We start from the raw sequence: 12715 nt of genomic DNA on the forward strand, positions 1-12715 counted from the left end.
TCACATACACATCACATACAATTTATCAGGTCTTCTACCAATCAGTCAACTCATAATCTCTAGTCAGGTGAACATTAGACATTTGTTTAATGCGTATTTACTATACCCAAGACTAAAAATCTGAATGTGCTCTGTGAATTGTCATGTTTTCATCATTCAGAATGAAGTGTTTTAGTCAGACACTTTTTATGGCTTTAAAAAATAATCAATATTCTGGCAACACAAGCAGCCAATGTGCCAGTCTGAATGCCAACCTCAATTCCCACAGGTCACTCAGCACAGCCAACACAAACACCTACTAATGAATACAATATGATACTAATTAGGAACTTGCCAAGGCTAGGCACGGTCATTTAAACACTCGCACACTCTTTTACACACACACACACACCCCAGCAAGCAATAGTCATCATTTCACCATCTAGGTTAACTATAGACCCGATATAGTCCAGCTATGAGTAACACTTCTAGCCAAAATAACCTTGAATTTGGTTACATGTTGTTTTTGCCAAAATAACTTGCGAGATGTATGATATTCCATCGTAAGCAAAGTAAACAGTGATTACATGGTGTTTGGTTTCATTTCTTGACTCATTTAATTTCTTTCTCTAATTGATGACTAGTCTATTCTTGGGCTATGGTTTAGACGTCTATCAAATTTTCACTGACAGCCCAAATTTTGCCTTGTTTTAGCCTAGACGTCTGGGCTGTGGTGGACGGCTATTAGACATTTGGAGGAAGCTGATGCTTCTTTGTGAAGAACGTCCTGACAAACTTCTGGCACAATCATTTGCACACACATGTTTATGTGTGCAGGACTGCAGAAATGTGTTGTGTCAAATGTCAAGCTGGAACTGCAAAGGAAGAGGAGGGGAAAGGGAATCTCATTAAACTGTCTCCCTCCCTTCGGGCCGAAGGAGGATCTTAAGGTAGAAGCAGACGGCCCTCACTGTTTAACTGGGCTGTAAATCCTTGTACTCTTGCTCTGATTTGCCACAGACACATGAGCACGCACTATTTTATATAGACACAGACAAACACACTCAACTTCATTCTGCAAATCAATAAATCAGCAAAAGTTTTTGAAGCGAAACTTTGCGAGCTGATCTGAGCAACATTACAGGCCAGTAAAGAGGGAGTGCGGCACGCCAACACAGGTGCAACAACTCAAAAATCAAACCATAAGAAAACAACAGTGTGCATTAAGAAAATGAAGCTTTTTATACATTTATTTTAATCAACTTAATAATTAAGTGAATATTCCTACCCAAATTACCATCATCATACTGCAACAAAAAAAATATTATATATTAAGCATTTAAACATGATGGTATCACTTATTTTTCCTACTGTAGATTTAAATAAAATACATTGTGTTACAGTATTTGTTGTTGTTGTTTTTCCTTTTAGAACTCTAAAGTAAATTGTCCAGAATACAGTATTTAGTCAGAATACAGTCTGTTTTACAGCAATAAGAATTCGGAGGGGAAATGTGCATGTGCTTAATTAAAAATAATGGAAATAAATTATTTTTATTTTATTTCTAATGAAGATCTTAAATAATCTAACTTAACTTTCCTTATTTCAAATATAATTCCTTGCTTTGGTTTTGTTTTCTTATGATTTGGGGATGAAATGTGACAAGGGGTAATCAGTTTTCTAGACCAATCTACTTTTTTCTGTAACTGTAATAAAGAAAGTTATGACCAGTCCTAAAGGAAAATATTAGATTGCTAACTTCTAAGACTAGACTAACCGACCACAGAAGTACTAGACTTAGATGTTCCTTGTGCTTTAAATGGTCACATAAGAGACTTACCCCTACGGGCGCTGCTGTTTCCCCCTCTACCTCCATCTCCCCCAGACTCCTGCCCTGCTGAGGTGTTTCACACACTGCATCTTTACGGGCGGCTCGTCCAGCCCTGCCCTGCATGATCCACAACACGCTCCCTCCAGAAAAAAAAACTGAGCTCAAATCAACTTCACTCGCAGAATGAAAAAAAAAACAGGCTCTGTCTCGCACAGGATTGAGAGGCAAACTAACACTAGAGCTCTGCAACAGCCTGAGGGTATTCTCCGTTCTCTGCTACTCTCCCCCCGGCTGAGACTCTCTTTCTGTTCTTCCACTCTTCTCTGTTTCTGAACTTTACCATGTGGAGTTCTCAAGAGTGTTTTCCTCTATCAGTTCAGGCCCTCCCTCCCTCTCTCTCATTCTCTCACTCTCTCTTTTCCCTGTGGGAAGCAAAGACCACTCCTTCACACAGCTGTTCTGGTATGGGGGAGTGTGTGTGTATGTCCATGTCCACTATTGTGTTGTCATGCTCATCTGTCCTCCCTCTGCGCTGAAACAAAGGTCTTAATTGTCTGTTTCACCTGTCAGAGTGCAACACCCAAAGCCCATGAGTGAACTTGGAATAGAACAAATAAAGAGACAAAAAGTCTCAAATAAAAGAGACAAAAATATCCCATTAGATCTATTACAGTTTTCCCCATGCATATACAGAGTAAGGAAACTTACTATTAACTATTTAACAGGTATTTACCGTATAGCATATTTTACGATTACAATTACAAATCTTTTTTGCTCAGTTTTCCTTAAAGAGAAAGACTGTAAGATTTAAATGTGTATATTTTACTAAAAGTAGTAAGTAGTACTCTACAGAGTACACTAGCATACTGCATATAACCCCAAAACAAACAGAAATGGACTAAAAGCCACAAAACAACACAAGATCTATTTATTTTTTTATCTTGATCTCTGTGAAAACACAAAATATCCCCCTGCATCCATCTGTTTCTTCAATTCCATATATAGAACTTCATAAGAAAAAATGGTCTCATATTATAAACAACTCATTTCCTTCAAAGTACATTCACACAGCAGGATCAGACACACAATTACAGATCTGCTTATCTGCACCAGTCCAGCACTCTGGCGTCCTCAGAAAAGGTCAGACGACAGTCCGACATGGCGTACGATTAACATTCATTCATATTCAGAAACTCAGCAAGAGTACATATGTACAAAAACACAATACCCTGAATTCGGAACCGCATACTCAGCAATACACACATATACTTCCTGTAGTCACCTCTCAGGGGTCAAAAGTCATCCTTAGGAAGGGCAGGATATCAGACAATAGTCCACAGAAATGTATTTATTATATTTCATATTTTAATCATTTATGTTAATAATAATAATATATTTTCATTCAGATGTTCTGAACTCGCTGACATAATTTCTAAGGTGTTCTCAATGGTTGCCAGGACATTGCTATGTGTTTGATAATGTGTTCTAAGTGTTTGTTACAGTGTTCCTAGGCAGCTACTAGGTCATAGCTAAGTGGTTGCTTGCTGACCCAAATTTAAAAGAGCCTATTCCAATGTCTTCATGACATTCTGATCCCTTGATATGGCAAAGATCCCTCCTTTAATGCAATTTTCAAAAGATTCTGATAATTTCGAAATATACTAGCGCACCTCTCGCTACAAAGCTACAAAGTCCTTAAAGGGTTAGTTCACCCAAAAATGAAAATTCTGTCAGTATTTACTCACCCTCATGTTGTTCCAACCCCGTAAGACCTTCGTTCATCTTCGGAACACGAATTAAGATATTTTTGATGAAATCTGACAGCTGGATCACTCCTCCATACTAGTCCATAGGCTTCTTCAGGGATTGAACTTGCCGGCCTCGAAAAGTTATTAAAGACATCGTTAAAATAGTCCAAGTGACTACAGTGGCTCAATCTTAAGTTTATCAAGCGACGAGAATACTTTTTGTGCGCAAAAACAAACAAAAATAACGACTTTATTTCAACTATTCATGTCCTTCTCTTTGGGCCTCTAGTCAGTTAACGTAGTGTGATTCCGTAGAGCTACGTCACACGTAGGCTCACTATTGGCCGACGCTGGTCATGTGCGTGATGCTTGTGACGTACAACAACATAAGCTTACGCTATTACACTAGTGAACTGACTCGAGGCCCAAGGAGATGGACATGAATAGTTGAAATAAAGTCGTTATTTTTGTTTGTTTTTGCGCACAAAAAGTATTCTCGTCGCTTGATAAACTTAAGATTGAGCCACTGTAGTCACTTGGACTATTTTAACAATGTCTTTAATAACTTTTCGAGGCCGGCAAGTTCAATCCCTGAAGAAGCCTATGGAGGAGTGATCCAGCTCTCAGATTTCATCAAAAATATCTTAATTCGTGTTCCGAAGATGAACGAAGGTCTTACGGGGTTGGAACAACATGAGGGTGAGTAATTACTGACAGAATTTTCATTTTTGGGTGAACTAACCCTTTAAGCGGGCAAGAGGGTGGGAAAAAATTAAATAGAAAAAAAAATGTGTCAGTGCTTTGCTTTTGTGATTCTCTGGGGAATGAAAAAGTTCTGATAATGGAAAAATATTAAATAAGAGGAAAACTATATTTAAATTCTTTGCTCGCAAAATTTAATTTCCACTTAAAATTCAAAAAGTTTTACAAGCAAACGCAAAATCATTTACATAATTTTTCCTACCATCTTATATTTTTTCTATCACCATAAAAAAAAAAAAAAAATTTAAGGGCTCTGAAATAAGCTGCACAATTTGAAGAATCATTCACATGAGTCAAATGCTCATATAAACATATAATCCTCTGACAAGATCCGGGACACCATTAAAAATAAATCTGACACTGGTGTTTTTACGAAGGCTGTACAAATACTGTTTACATGCTGTTTAAACCTGAGACAAAGCAAACATTCTTTTACTCTTCCTTTTGTCCTGTTGTCAGGAGCAGCTCAAGTGCGTGGAGTATGTCAGAAATTGAACAGGCATATGTATATTATTGTATCCAGAGTAGACAGCACCAGTGATTATAATGGGTTCTATTAGTTTTTGATGCAAAACTTGTGCCTGGTGTAGACAAGTGTCAGCCATTAAACCACTGAACGTCTAATCTATGGTGCAATGATGAAAAACTACTCGTAAATGTCTTGCTCTAGAGGCATTCTTATGCAAATGTTTTTGACAGAAGTGCTAATAAACAATATATAACTACTATTTCACTATGTGTAACGACACACCAACACAGAGTAGGGAGAAGAACCCGGGTGCAAGAGTTTATTGAAACAAATAGAGATCAAACAGGTGAGTACCGTGAAGTATGCCGGTAAGTTAATACAGTCTTTTAAACAGTCTTTTTCTAGTGCAGGAAACAGTAAGCGATACACCAATCGTGATGAGGATCACAAGGGTAAGCATCACAAAAACAGGATCTCAGTCTTTTCGTTAACTCAAGTAAACCTCAGCTCCAACCAAGGAAACGATTCTTCAAAAATCCATAAACAAAGATCTGCTCTAAGCAATCAGAACAGACTGGGCCATCCAAAACAGAGCTTTTCAGGCAGAAAGTGAAAAGAGGTGCTGCAGCAATGTACAATATGATAAAAATAATGTCTTTTTAAACTTTAAATCATGTAAATGTGTTCTAACAGACCCCAAAAATAATGTGACTATGTCATTGTGTTTCTACGCATTAAATCGATATCATCTTGTCTATGTACAACTGCAATCAAACACATGAAACAAATCAAAAACCTACACACATACGTACGCACTACATTCCCCCACACCCTTAGAGTTATGGCATTAGCTTGGGAGAGTTGCATAATCCCACTTTGACGCAATAATTGGGAAGATTCCCAAAGGGGGTCAGGGCAGGAAGCCAGGGCGGGGACCACTGACTGAAAAAAATAATACATACAGAAACCCCGACCATACTGTATACACCCATCCACAGTGGGAGATTCACAGCTGGGCCTGAACTTTAGCCAGCTGGTGCTGTGTAACAGCTGACAGTGATGAGAGTATTTTATGGAGTTATACACACCTTTCAGTGAAAGCATAAGCTGTGGAGAGCAGCATATTACATAGAGATGAGCTGAGCATGTCCGATTGAAAGCATGTGTGATATATGATCCCAGCAGAGAGGCTCACAGAACTATCATAGATCATGGAAAAGTCAATTGTGTTTCCACAGTATAAGGAAAGTTTATAGCTGTGATCAAGCCTCGGTTACATGCAGTCCTATTAGTGAGCAGATGGGTCACTCAGAATCAATGTGTGCTAATGTGGTGATGTTCTGTTCACATTCTCTGTTTGTCTGTCTGTAAAACTGCCATGTTGTCGCTGTATTTCAAGATTATGTGGCACTTGGGGTCATGGTCTTGCTGAGGAGCACATGCTTCAGATAAGTTGTTTCAGCTTCATAGCCCACATCTCCTTCTCATCTGTGTTGCAGAGCCACACTTACTGCCAGTTACAGTCTATACGTGCCAGACAGCAAGAAATACATCATTGGCCATGGCCACTGCTGCATCCATTTAGGAATGAATCCAATGCTTACATTTACAATACACAAAAGTGGTAGTAAAGACTTTTACATTCTAACAGAATATTTATATTTCCAATAAATGTTGTTCTTTTCAACATTCTATTCATCAAATAATCCTAAAAAATGTTATCACAAATTCCACAAAAATATTAAGCAGCAACTGTTTTCAACATTGATAATAATAAATGTTTATTTTACCAAATCAACATATTAAAATGATTTCTGAAGGATTATGTGACACTGAAGACTGGAATAATGGCTAAAAAAAATCAGAATTAGGTGATGGTACTCCCCTGTTGATACAAGGTAGGTAGTGAGTACCCCACTCTCAGCTCTGTATTATTCTACCTCGCACCACTATGGCTGAGGTCGAGCGGGAAGTTCTAACCTTCACTTCCTTTTTTGGTTTCGAACTACGCTACCGTGAAGCCAGAGCATTGCCATGAGCTGACGCCCATGCGTACAGATGGTAGGCCCCTGACTCTGGGGCCTCCATTGAGGCAGAGTGGCATATGTTGTACTCCCCTTGCTTAAAGGGTGTTGCTTTGTTGCTGAGTACACTGCCTTTGGCAATGTGATTAGGTACCAGGATGCTGTAGGCGCTGTATAACAGCTTATCTGCCAACGAAGGCTGTGCGGTTAGGTGGTAGGCCTCAGCAGGCCTGCTTGACCAGGCAGCCCCCAAGAGGGCTCTTCTTACCTCTGGTGGTTGGCCTTAGTAGTTCGGGCAGTAGACTCACTGATGGGTAATAAGCCTTAAAAGGCCTCCTCGGAGGTGAGTCCCAACATTGTGGGACATACATTATAGGTAGATACCAGGTAGATAGCCGTATTAGGCCTCCTGTGGCTGGGCCCAATAGTTATGGGTGTAGTATGGTTCCCAACAGTGTACATTTGTAGCAGAATAGACTTGCTATCAGCTAGTAGCCCCGACCAGGCCTCCCTGATAGGTGAGTCCCTAGCAGTGTGAAGATGGCTGACAGCACTGACTTTCTTTAGGCCTAGTAGGCCTCTTTAATCCTCTAAGTGAGTCTCGAGTGACGGGTATACAAACAGCAGTCTTGATGGTCAGGCTCTGACCTTAGCAGGCCTTTCTGACCCTGAGCCCCATCATGGGGTGCTCGACTGTTATTTCACTGGCCAATCAGACAATTGGCCTCAGTGGGCCTCACTGGAGGCAAGCCCCGATTATAATCAGCCAAATAGGTTTGACCACTGTCAGGCGGTTGGCCTTATCAGGCCACCATGTAGCTCAGTCCCCAACCTCTCTGGTTTGTGGCAGTTAGTTTCTTACATAAGAAGACTTTCAGGAGGCCGGCTTTAACAGGCCGCTCCGAGACTGAGCCCCAGGACTGGCTGGCTTTAGCAGGCCGCCCTGGGACTGACACCCGCATTCAGGGATCATAGCAACCAGTTGTTAGCTTGCTATCAGGTAGTAGGCCTCTTCAGGCCTCCCTGAAGGCGAGTTTCTACATAGGGTGGTTATCAGGTAGTAGGCCTCACCAGGCCTCTCTTAAGGTGAGTTCCCACATATGGGAATTCCCACACATGGTAGTTATCAGGTAGTAGGCCTCACCAGGCCTCCCTGAGCGCTAAGTCCCAAGGACAGGCAACTGGACAGCTAGCCTGACTAGCTATCAGGTAGTAGGCCTCACCAGGCCTCCCAGAAGACGAGTTTCCACATTTGGTGGTTACCAGGTAGTAGGCCTCACAAGGCCTCCCTGAAGACGAAATTCCCACATGTGGTGGTTGTCAGGTAGTAGGCCTCACCAGGCCTCCCTGTAAGTGGTTTCCCAGCGATGCTGGGTTCGGGCAGTGTGATTGCCATGATTTGATAGTGATTTCAGACACCTGTCACGCCTGAGGCGTTCCCCAAAGCGTCACTTGACGCAGTGTCTCGTTCCCTGTTCTCAGACGTTTTCCAAAATGTAAAAAATCTAATAAGTATGATGATAAGCATGATAAAGTTTTCAAAACTTTTTAACGTTATTGTATCTATATACCAGAATGTATGGAGTTTAGATTAATGTGAAAAAAAGCACCCCTCCTTGAACTGCCACCTTAACGTGGTGGAGGGGTTTGAGTACCCGAATGACCCTAGGAGCTATGTTGTCTGGGGCTATATGCCCCTGGTAGGGTCTCCCAAGGCAAACAGGTCCTAGGCGACGGGTCAGACTAAGAGCGGTTCAAAAACCCCTTATGATGGACAACAATACAAGGACTGTGACGTCGCCCGGTATGGCGCAGCCGGGGCCCCACCCTGGAGCCACGCCCGGGGTTGGGGCTCGTATGCGAGCGCCTGGTGGCCGGGCCTCTCCCCACGGGGTCCGGCCGGGCTCAGCCCGAAGGAGCGACATGGGACCGCCTTCCCGTGGGCTCACCACCTGCAGGAAGAGCCGTAAGGGGCCGGTGCAGAGAGGATCGGGCGGCAGTCGAAGGCGGGGGCCTCGACGACCCGATCCCTGGACACGGAAACTAGCCTTAGGTTTGTGGAACATCACCTCGCTGGCGGGGAAGGAGCCTGAGATCGTGCGTGAGGTTGAGAGGTTCCGACTAGAGATAGTCGGGATCACCTCTACGCATGGCTTGGGCTCTGGAACCACACTCCTTGAGAGAGGATGGACTCTTCACCACTCTGGAGTTGCCCATGGTGAGAGGCGACGGGCTGGTGTGGGTTTGCTTATAGCCCCCCAGCTCAGCCGCCATGTGCTGGAGTTTACCCCGGTGAACGAGAGGGTCGTTTCCCTGCGCCTACGGGTCGGGGATAGGTCTCTCACTGTCGTGTGTGCCTACGGGCCGAACGGCAGTGCAGAGTACCCGGCCTTCTTGGGGTCTCTGGGAGGAGTGCTGGAAAGTGCTCCGACTGGGGACTCCGTCGTTCTACTGGGGGACTTCAACGCTCACGTGGGCAGCGACAGTGACACCTGGAGGGGCGTGATTGGGAGGAACAGCCCCCACGACCTGAACCCGAGCGGTGTTCAGTTATTGGACTTCTGTGCTAGTTACAGTTTGTCCATAACGAACACCATGTTCAAGCATCAGGGTGTCCATCAGTGCACATGGCACCAGGACACCCTAGGTCGTAGGTCGATGATCGACTTTGTGGTCGTTTCATCTGACCTGCGGCCGTATGTCTTGGACACTCGGGTGAAGAGAGGGGCGGAGCTGTCAACTGATCACCACCTGGTGGTGAGTTGGATCCGATGGTGGGGGAGGAAGCTGGACAGACACGGCAGACCCAAGCGTACTGTAAGGTTTTGCTGGGAACGTTTGGCCGAATCTCCTGTCAGAGAGATCTTCAACTCCTACCTCCGGCAGAGCCACGAACGGATCCCGAGGGAGGCCGGAGATATTGAGTCTGAGTGGACCATGTTCTCCGCCTCAATTGTCGAAGCGCGGCTCGGAGCTGTGGCCGTAAGGTCTCCGGTGCCTGTCGAGGCGGCAATCCCCGAACCCGGTGGTGGACACCGGAAGTAAAGGATGCCGTCAAGCTGAAGAAGGAGTCCTATCGGGCCTGGTTGGCTTGTGGGACTCCTGAGGCAGCTGACAGGTACCGGCAGGCCAAGCGGACTGCAGCCCGGGTGGTTGTGGAGGCAAAAACTCGGGCCTGGGAGGAGTTCGGTGAGGCCATGGAGAAGGACTATCGGCTGGCCTCGAAGAGATTCTGGCAAACTGTCCGGCGCCTCAGGAGAGGGAAACAGTGCCCTACCAACGCTGTTTACAGTGGAGGTGGGCAGCTGTTGACCTCAACTGGGGATGTCGTCGGACGGTGGAAGGAATACTTCGAGGATCTCCTCAATCCCGCCGTCACGTCTTCTATTGAGGAAGCAGAGGCTGGGGGCTCAGAGGTGGACTCGTCCATCACCCTAGCTGAGGTCACCGAGGTAGTCAAGAAACTCCTCGGTGGCAAGGCACCGGGGGTGGATGAGATCCGCCCTGAGTACCTCAAGTCTCTGGATGTTGTGGGGCTGTCTTGGCTGACACGCCTCTGCAGCATCGCATGGCGGTCGGGGACAGTGCCTCTGGGATGGCAGACCGGGGTGGTGGTCCCTCTTTTTAAGAAGGGGGACCGGAGGGTGTGTTCCAACTACAGGGGGATCACACTTCTCAGCCTCCCTGGGAAAGTCTATGCCAGGGTACTGGAGAGGAGAATACGGCCGATAGTGGAACCTCTGATTCAGGAGGAACAGTGCGGTTTTCGTCCAGGCCGTGGAACACTGGACCAGCTCTATACCCTCTACAGGGTGCTGGAGGGTTCATGGGAGTTTGCCCAACCAGTCCACATGTGCTTTGTGGATTTGGAGAAGGCATTCGACTGTGTCCCCCGAGGCGGCCTGTGGAGGGTGCTCCGGGAGTATGGGGTCCCGGGTCCTTTGCTAAGGGCTGTCCGGTCCCTGTATGACCGAAGCAGGAGCTTGGTTCGCATTGCCGGTAGTAAGTCAGACTTCTTCCCGGTGCATGTTGGACTCCGGTTCTGTTCATAATTTTTATGGACAGAATTTCTAGGCGCAGCCAGGGGCCGGAGGGTGTCAGGTTTGGGGACCACGCGATTTCGTCTCTGCTCTTTGCGGATGATGTTGTCGTGTTGGCCCCCTCACACCAGGACCTTCAGCATGCACTGGGACGGTTTGCAGCCGAGTGTGAAGTGGCTGGGATGAGAATCAGCGCCTCCAAATCCGAGGCCATGGTCCTCAGTCGGAAAAGGGCGGCTTGCTCACTTCAGGTTGGTGGAGAGATCCTTCCTCAAGTGGAGGAGTTTAAGTATCTTGGGGTTTTGTTCACGAGTGAGGGAAGGATGGAACGGGAGATTGACAGACGGATCGGTGCAGCTTCTGCAGTAATGCGGTCGATGTACCGGTCTGTTGTGGTGAAGAAAGAGCTGAGCCGTAAGGCAAAGCTCTCGATTTACCGGTCAATCTACGTTCCTACTCTCACCTATGGTCATGAGCTTTGGGTCATGACCGAAAGGACAAGATCCCGGATACAGGCGGCCGAAATGAGCTTTCTCCGCAGGGTGGCTGGGCGATCCCTTAGAGATAGGGTGAGAAGCTCGGTCACTCGGGAGGAGCTCAGAGTAGAGCCGCTGCTCCTCCACATCGAGAGGGGTCAGCTGAGGTGGCTCGGGCATCTGTTTCGGATGCCTCCTGGACGCCTTCCCGGGGAGGTGTTCCGGGCACGTCCCACTGGGAGGAGACCCCGGGGAAGACCTAGGACACGCTGGAGAGACTATGTCTCCCGGCTGGCCTGGGAACGCCTCGGTGTCCCCCCGGAAGAGCTGGAGGAAGTGTCCAGGGAGAGGGAAGTCTGGGCATCTCTGCTTAGACTGCTGCCCCCGCGACCCGGCCCCGGATAAGCGGAAGAAGATGGATGGATGGATGGATGGATGGATGAAAAAAAGCAGTTTAATATTGTAATGTGTAGATTAGCACGAACAAACCAGTATGAATTCCAAAAGTCTTTTTAATAAACCAGGAGAATACGCAGGAGAAAATCAACAAGGCAACTACACTTTAACATAAACAAGACTGAACAAATAACTGAGAGGAACTAATGCAATGGCTTAAATACACAGAGTAAGGTAATTAACTGGAACAGAAACAGGTGCGTGATGAATTAGAAACCATGGAAATGAATAACAACCAGGAACACAGGCAAAACAGGAACAGGGAAAACTATATACCTAAACACAGTGAAACTAAACAGACTGAGATCGTTACAGTAGCTCCCCCTTTCAGAAGGCACGTCCTTGCACTAATAAGTGCCCAACTGAGGAGGGAGGGAGGGGGGCTTTGGAGGAGGACAAGGAGCTGGCACCAGGTAGGATGCAGGAGGATATGACGGCGGGAGAAACCAGGGCGTCAATGACGGTGGGCGGAGCCAGGGAGGAGTCGAGAGCAGGAACAGCCAGGTGGGGACCCAGAGCACAGCCAGGACGAAGACCCAAGGCGGAGTCGAGGGAGGAAGGAGCCATGATGGATACTTGACAGGCGAACCCAGTGGGATGACAGACTGAAATGGAGCCAATAGAGGTAAAGATCCAGGTGGAGATGAAGAGCCGATGAGACTAAGCAACACTGATGCATCTGGAGGCCCAGGCGGAACTGCAGCGACAAGCGTCCGAGGTGGAACCAGGATGCCAGAGGACTGAGCCGGAGCCGGTGGGACTAAGGACCAAGCTGGAGCCGAAGGGAAGGCGGAGCCCAACAGAGCCAAAAGGGTGGAGGGACAAAGTGTAGCCAAAAGGCCCGGAAGTCCATGGTGCAGGCAGAGCGACGACTGACCAAGGTGGAGCCGGAGGGATGAGGGAGCCCGGTGCAGCCGTAAGGACGACCAT

General features: G+C 46.3%; 1 protein-coding gene across 2 annotated transcripts in view; it reads right to left on the reverse strand.

Annotated features, from left to right (window-relative positions):
* The window catches only part of dock9b (dedicator of cytokinesis 9b), a 93696-nt gene that overhangs the window by 56491 nt on the left and 24490 nt on the right, over positions 1-12715 (reverse strand). The gene's annotated exons all lie outside the window — the stretch shown is intronic.

This window comes from Rhinichthys klamathensis, unplaced genomic scaffold (genome assembly GCF_029890125.1).
Source record: "Rhinichthys klamathensis goyatoka isolate OS25496 unplaced genomic scaffold, OSU_Roscu_1.1 h1tg000254l_1, whole genome shotgun sequence".
Classification (NCBI taxonomy): Eukaryota; Metazoa; Chordata; class Actinopteri; order Cypriniformes; family Leuciscidae; genus Rhinichthys; species Rhinichthys klamathensis.